This window comes from Asparagus officinalis, chromosome 1 (assembly GCF_001876935.1).
Source record: "Asparagus officinalis chromosome 1, Aspof.V1, whole genome shotgun sequence".
NCBI lineage: Eukaryota > Viridiplantae > Streptophyta > Magnoliopsida > Asparagales > Asparagaceae > Asparagus > Asparagus officinalis.
The window spans coordinates 84,585,383-84,591,982 of NC_033794.1; the positions used below are offsets into that span (position 1 = coordinate 84,585,383).

Genomic DNA, 6,600 nt, shown 5'->3' on the forward strand with positions numbered 1-6,600 from the left:
ATGGGTCTATATGTTAAAATCAAGCTACTGGGTAGTAAGTACTAAAGTGCGATATTGCAGGGGGTTTATATGTGCATTTAGCCCTATTATTTAATACGGTTTTTCATGTCATGCCTATGTGAATGCAGGATGCTGTTGGGCACAGGGAAACTCATCCCCCTCTCTGAACAAGCTGAGCACAGGGAAACTCATCCCCCTCTCTGAACAAGAGCTCGTGGACTGCGACACCATTAATGGACAACGCCTTCAAGTTCATGATGAAGAACAAAGGCCTGACAACCGAAGCCAAGTATCCATACACGGCCACCGATGGCACCTGCAGTTCCAAAAAGGCTTCAGCCAGTGCTGCGACCATCACAGGCTACGAGGACGTGCCTGCCAACGACGAGTCGTCCCTGCTCAAAGCGGTTGCTAACCAGCCAGTGTCAGTTGCGATTGATGCGGGGGGTTCAGACTTTCAACTGTACTCGAGCGGGGTGTTCACAGGGGAATGCGGTACTGATTTGGATCACGGTGTGACTGCAGCTGGATATGGGAAGGCAAGCAACGGGACAAAGTATTGATTGGTGAAGAACTCATCGGTGAAGAAATTACAGAAACTCAGAAAAATCAGCAGAGTTTGGCGGTCGACCGGCACGGTCGACCGGCACACAAGTATTCTTCGTACTTGGCCTGGTCGAACTCGATTTCGAGGGACTCTACTGTCGTCCCGATAGTAACCTCATCAAACTGAGCCACCACCATTTCACTCGATGAAACAGCTGCTCCCACTGTGGTCGCCATCTTCTGTAGGGTGAAAATTTGATTCTTCCGAAGAAAGGAGTTTCGTTTGTATTTATAAGAAAGCTTATTACAAACTAACAAATCAAATGTTTACAACAGAAGCAGAGGGAAGGCCCTCTTTGTTTTGTGTGGGGACTTTAGGTGGCTATAGGACGCTTCGCTCGATGCTCGGGTCGAGTCTGCTTCCCTTGGACCGTTTGAATGAGGTTGCTGGAGAGCTTCAGTTCGCAGTAGAAGCTCGGGGCAATGGAGTTCGGGTCTGCTTGGTTCGTCGGCGATCGGAGCTCGGAACTAGGCAGCAGTGCTGTAATGCAAGGATTTGCTAACAGCTTGGTCTCAACTCTTTTTTCTCCAAGTTTTGCGACCTCTCTTCCATCGTGCTGGAAGGGGTTTTTTAAATGAAAGAAGGACAGCTTGATTTCTCCTTGAATTGTGGGATGTGACCACATCCTCTTCAGAGACGTCTCGCCGTTCCTCGATACCATGAATGGTCATTCCAGGGATTGTGCTTTATGTCCTGTCACCTAAAAGGGGAAGGCCCATCTTTGTGCATGAGGCAACAGCCGTCTGCTATCCGAGTGGATTTGACCAGCATTAATGAACCGCATTTATGAGTTCGCAGATCGATGAAGTGTCTGTCCGATCACTTGTACTGTGCGTGACCGCCCGGCGTGCTTTGAGCACGGTGCTTTCTCCTTTCCGGTCAGGAGAGGCGGCGAAGTAGGTGCACAGTACTCGAGTGGGTCTAGCCAGCTTGCCGAGTGCCGGCGGATCCACCTCCAGACTCAGACAGCCGAGGTGAGTCGCATTTATGAATGCTCAGGTTGACTCGACACATGTCCAGTCCTTCGCGCTGTGCGCATTGCGAGCGGTCGTTTGACGGTCCTGGGGTACTGTGCTCTCTCCCTTCGGGTCGAGAGAGATGGGAAGGTCCATCTCAGCACGTGGGGTAGCGGATACCCAGCTGTACTGACAGTCTTGGGGTTTGCTGGCGGATTCTACTCTGTACTCGGGCAGGCGAGTTGAGTGAAAGGCGAACTTCCGCCATCCTGATCGATCTTAACTCGTGCTGGCGAGCCGACCGTAAGGCGAACCTAGAACCGAGCATATCCGACATTTATGCGATTTAGGCCCGTGCCATAGAACTGAGCGTGCGGGCTCTTCTCGTAGACGAATCTCCTGTAAGCCTATAGAGGTATTTTTTACCGTCTACAAGACCCCATTCAAAGTTTTCAGACCTAAACCGGCTCGCGTGTGGTCTGGAATACTTTGAATGAAGAAATTTTCTGTGAAGTAAGCGCACTTGATTTCTTTTAGGATTTTTAGCAAATCCTCAGCTATCAACGGGTTTGATGTGCCTTTACCGATCACCGTTTGAATCGGGCTAGTCATACTATTCACCTCAGTATGATGAGTTGTTGAACAGTTTCTCTTAGGCTCGATGCTAAGATTTCCGCTCTAACCCTTAGCCGTCTGAGGCGTGGGTTTTAACCGTTTAAGCAAGGTTATTCTATTGGCTTCGCTTGTAACTTTACCTTTAGTGGCGAGTGAATCGTCAAGGCGAAATTAGTCTTTGGGAGCCAAGTTTCGCGTGACTCGTGGGGTCGGGCCAAGCATATGCAGGCGAGACTCTTCCTTTTTTTAGGTGGGCCCAGATCCGACGGGAGATGATCCACGTGTCTGCCGATAGGGCTTTGTGCTTCCCAGCTAAGGCGGCGCGGTCAGTTCCATAGTATCCTGGAACTGTATTGCGCGGAAAGCGGCACATTTTTCACCCCCAATGGTGAGCTTGGTATCACCCCTCACGAGATGTACGACGTGTCGGGGCTACCTCTGGGAGACTTTCCTTACGAGGAGTACGTCCCCGATCAAGAGGAGATCGCTAGGCTGTCGAGCCATTCCCCTTTGGCGGTTGAAACCCTGTGGGAGTTACTCTGCCACTACCACATATGCCTCAGTACCTTAGGGGCCTCGGATCATAAGGGGAAGAAGAAGAAGACCCCGGGGATCAGCCACAAGAATTGGGCTGATTACCTGTTCCCGGGGAACGATGTCAAGGGGAATCCCGCTCTCCCATTAGGCGCGTGCGACCAGCCCGAAGTAGAGGCGAGGACAGCTAAAGAAGGAAGCACCATGACTCTTGACCGCGACGAGGGCGGGTTTAAGTCTGGTATGGTCTTCCACTCGTTCCATCATCAAGCGAAGCTTCTCATCTCGGGGAAGGCGCTGCTCGCGGGGTACCTCATGTTATGGCTGAAGAGGTGCGTAATCCCCACTCATTCCTTTGAGGCTCTTCCTGTGGAGGTCGTGTATCCGGCGGTTTGCCTAGCTCACGGGAAGTCTTATTCCCTGGTGTCGGTGACGATAGCGTGCATTCACCGGGGGCTCCGTACTCTGACGGCCCAATTCTGCCGTGTGTCGGTCCTTGATGAGGGGGAAGGAGCAGTTAAAAGCTCCCATCCTAGGGTGGGGCTACCATACACCTACTTGATGGCGTGGTTCGTATACCACTGCGAATGTTTGATGAGCGCCCCGGCGGCGCCTCAGGGCGATAAGTTTGTCCCCTTCGTCCAGCGCTTGGAGAGGTGCTCTTGGAAATGCAAGGACATCCCTGATACAAGGAAGACGCTCTCCCACTTCGGGAATTATAATTTTCGCCGCTTCTTCCCTGTAGGCGTCAAAAAATACTTGCAGACATCCAAATACCATTCAAAACAACATGCGAGAACAATTTACTCGTCATCAGGCAACACAAGGTGGCACGGCAACTCATGGTGTCGCGGCTAAGGCGCGACAGCATATAGTGCCGCGGCTTATGTTAAAGGAGTGTTGCAGCAGACTTGATCGTGTCGCGGCTTGGGCGCTGCAATCTAGGGTGCCGCGGCTATGTTAAAGGAGTGTTGCAGCAGTTACGAAACAGTTATATCGATGATTTTGAGGCCCACGTGCAGCATACAGAAACAGAACGTGTGCTGCGTGGACAAGCCAGTATAAACCACGAAAAAAAGGTGCGCTTAAAAGTCGTGCGAGAGCGGTTTTTAAGCACGATCAAACGTGCTGATAACTGCCTCTTCCGGCCGCCGGCAGCTTACACTCCCGCCGCAATAGCCGCGCAGTGTAGACTGCAGCGGCCAAAGAGAAAACGACATGTCAGTCTATTTTCGCGCCTCCGTTTCAACTGTGGTGCACTGAGAGCCCTATAAATACCTCCCTAGGCACGAATTAAAGCACAGAGAGGCATTTTTCTGGAGCCGAAGATACTTGAGTCTTATGGTGATTTATGAGAAAGAAAGAGAGAATTTTCACCCTACTGACAGCACATATTTGAGTGAATCCTAGAGATCTAAGCTCAACTTGATCTTTGGAAAACGGACATCTTACATCGGATAAGATATTCGTTTTCAATCTTTACTTCGATAAACGAAGGAGAATCCTTAAACAACCTCTGATCTAACGAATCGGTGGTCACGAACTAAAGCGTCTCCCGGCACAGGAAATTCCCACAAAAGCAGGATTGATAAACAATTTCTGGTGTTATTTTCTCGAAGGTTGTATTTTCTTTTATTTCATTGATAATTCTTTTTGTAAACGATCGAAGTTTTAAGGAATCTGCAATGGAAAACAACTTTCGCTTGAAAACAAACTCGGACCACAGTGGGAGCCAGCGGCCTCGCTGCCAGAGGCCGCGTGTTCGCAGCCGATTAGCAATCATTCGTCACCGAAGAGATCGAATATAATTCCATCAAGCAAAATACGAGGAGTATATGTCATACCTCTGTCATCAAAATCCTCCTCACCCCGCCAAGTGCGGGAGGATTTCTTCACCAAGAAAGTTCCTCCCGAGGTCTTCAGATTCCAATGAAGACCGCAGGCCCCTAGAGATTCTTGCCAAGTCATTGCCCAAAAGAATCAACCTGCCCGACATCTCTGGTTCCGAAGACCTTCACCAGTTCAAGCGCGTCCTTAAACAAGCATGCTCCGCGTAGACAAAGAGCAGAGCTCGTCAGAGACAACGGCAACGCCGCCGCTCTGTCAATTGGCTAAGCGCCATGCAACAGACCGACGGGTCCATATTACACGGACCTAAAAGAAGAAATATAACGCAGAATCAAAATGGAGTTCAGTGATAGCACCAAAAGGCAAAATTCACATCTCCGCCACAGCTTACGACAGAGCGACATGGACTCTGTACAAAAGAGTTACCCTGAAGGAGCCGTATACAAATGGCGTCAAGCAAAAGCCTGCTCACGCTCTGTGGCCTTCTCTCAACAAGTGCAGGAAACAAAAAAGGAAGTGGTAGATGCGCCAAACCACAAAAGAACTGTATGAGTTTTGGTTCCGCAAAAACGGAGAACACCCAAAGAATAAGAGGAAGGTAGTTAAGCGGCCAGCCACAGACTGTCCGGTCATCATATAACCGCGGCCAGCACGTACGTGGCGGCCTCATCATAGTAACCGCCGGGGGCCCATACTGCCGCAGCCCATCAAACAAACCGCACGACAGTTATGGCTGGCCGCGGCCAAAGAGGAAGGTCAATGAAGACCCATTTCAATCCTTCAGCATCCGTCCCAAGCCGTCTGCTGCGTCACCAGTGAAGATTCAGGACAAGCCGGACATATTGAAAGTCAAACTCACAGAAGTTAGATCTCCTTAGTTTGGCATTTGATATCAGGCAAAGCCCCAACCAAAGAGCGCAGTCAAACCCAGAAATAAACCCTTAGTGGTTTCTTATACAGGGGTGAGTCGTAAACATCCTCTGTTCAGAACTAGCACAAGTCCAGAACGAGAGATACCAGTTCATTCTCGTCGAGGACCGATGATGACACCATATCCCGCTAAGGGGGTGGATTTAAAAATCCAACCTTGGATCGCCTCAGAAGCGACAACAAGTCGTACCTGGCGTACTGTTAACCAAGGTTTCAGTAGAAAGAGATATATGTCAATCGTAACAACGATGAGCTGACTATCAGCAAAAATAACTCAAGAAAAAGAGTTGTTTACAAAAACGAGTCTCACTGCGTCCTGTGAGAGACTCATCAAGCCGCAGTGCTGACAGAATGGGCATGCTCTAAAAGCGAATTTCAAACAAGAGTCTCCGGTATTTTCAAAGACTTCTTCAAGTGAAACGTCAAGACCCAAGATGAGACGTTTCAACAAGAAAAAACCGGCCAGTCCGACAAAGATGATTCCCTGAGGTCATATTAATATGACAACAAAGGCGAAGCAAAATCAGTCAATCCCGACCCTGATTTCTCTCCAGCGGGGGAGAGTTGAGCGGGGGTCTTTCTCATAAGGATGGCCAGCCGTTACAAAGAAGAGCAACCTACGACGAGACTTACTAGGGGAAAATGCCGAGGGCTATCTTCAGCATGAAGAAATGTCAGTATACTTGTTTCAGGCCACTTGCATCGGACGATCCGCATTCCATGCTTGGACAAGCCATCGAGAATTCATTTGCAATTACCGACCAATTGGCTCACATGCTGCAAAGAAGCAATTGGCTATAACAACGCCCGAAGAAATCAGAGCTGAGTTCAAGACTGAGATGGAGTTGACATGCCAGCAAATGCGGGATTTGCAGGTTCAGCAACACCAACCGCGAATCAAGCCAAAAAAGAGCGCGAATGCCATTCGGCGTATATGAAAGAAAGGATGAGACGATATTGAAGATCATCCTGGGATAAGACAACCTCCGAAAGCGATCCCGACCAAGTCAGCCACCTCAACCTCCACAGGATCTATTTGAAAAAAGCCAGGAAGAGGACAAGAAGCATGCACGATCTTGAGACAAAGTCAACGCTTTGATATCTCTCTCT

General features: G+C 49.5%; 1 pseudogene; it reads left to right on the forward strand.

The window, feature by feature from the left end:
- Positions 1-573, forward strand: LOC109836774 (annotated as a pseudogene).